The sequence below is a fragment of the Triticum aestivum genome, chromosome 7B, assembly GCF_018294505.1.
Source record: "Triticum aestivum cultivar Chinese Spring chromosome 7B, IWGSC CS RefSeq v2.1, whole genome shotgun sequence".
Taxonomy (NCBI): domain Eukaryota; kingdom Viridiplantae; phylum Streptophyta; class Magnoliopsida; order Poales; family Poaceae; genus Triticum; species Triticum aestivum.
Genome location: NC_057813.1, coordinates 733,741,036 through 733,742,454, shown reverse-complemented (window position 1 = coordinate 733,742,454; position 1,419 = coordinate 733,741,036).

Here is a 1,419-nt window from a genome sequence, read left to right as displayed (position 1 = left end):
GCTATGCAACAGAATAGGAGTAACCGAACATTATCAGGCTACACTAATCTAATGCAAGCAGCAGAGAGAAGAATAGGCGATATCTGGTGATCAAAGGAGGGCCTTGCCTAGATGCTCTGACAAGAAGGAGGGGTCGACAACTCCGTAGTCGTACTGGGTAGCAGCGGCGTCGGTCTCGTAGTCTACCGAGAGAAGAGGGGGATGAAACAATAAATATAATGCGAACATAAGCATGACGAAGCAAGACATGACAATGAGCGGTGTTAGGTGTGCCCTAACGCGGTAGTAGGTGATACCAGCGAAAGGGGGAAACATCCAGAAAAGTATCACCGGTGTTTCGCGTTTTCGGACAGGTGAAACGGAGGGGGAAAGTTGCGGGTTCACTATGCTAGGGACGCGTGACGGATGAACAGGCTGTGTATCTGAATTCGTCTCATCATTCTGATCAACTTTCATGTACAAAGTTTTTCCATCTGAGCTACGGTATATTTTATATTAATTTTAAAAAATTTAATTCATTTTTTGAATTAAATGAATTAATTTAACTAGAATGTGTAATTATGACGTCAGCGTGATGTCAGCGTGATGTCGGTAGTCAACCGGCTGTTGACTTAGTCAAACTGACGTGTGGGGTCAGTTTGTCATAGACTATTAACTAATAAACCTAGTTAGTTTAATTAATGGATGTCTTAGGTTAATTAAACATGATGAATTAAGCTAATTAACTTAGCTAATTAATTAATTATTTAGTATTTTTATTTTTATTATTTATTTTCCCCTTTTTTTTGTCCTCAGGGCCGAGGCCCCACTGGTCATTGGCTCAGGGCCTTAGCGGGCGCTGGGCGCTAGCGATGCCTGACCAGGCGAGGGCCGAGCGGCCGCCGACGGGCGCCGGCGTCGGGCGTTGACCGGGGCCGCGGCGAGGCTGGTCGCGAACGGCACCGACGAGGCCGGCCGAGTACAGGACTGCAGCAGAGGACGGCAAGGTCGCGCGAGGGAGCGGTGGAGGCGACCGTAGGGTAGGGCAGCAGGGGAGCCGCTGGACGGTGCGCCGGCGGCCATAGGGTGCAGCAGTAGGGGATGTCCGGGGCCGACACAGCCGGCGTGCATGACGGCGATGGCGAGTAGCCGAGGTGGGGTCGGGAAACGACGACACGGCCGGCGCGGCACTGAGCGTGGAGGCGCGGGCGACGCGGCAGGTGAGCGGGGCGAGGGAGAGAGGAGGACCGGGGTCCTCACCGGGGGATGTAGGGTTTCGGGCAACGGTGCTCGGGGAGGAGGTCGATAAGGACAACGCGAGCGACGACGGGGACAAGTAGGCGACAGAGAGGACGACGGGGAGGCAGTCCTGCCATGGCGTCCAACGAGACGGCGAGGACGACGACGAGGTGGCCGTGGTGGTGGCGTTCTGGGTGGCGT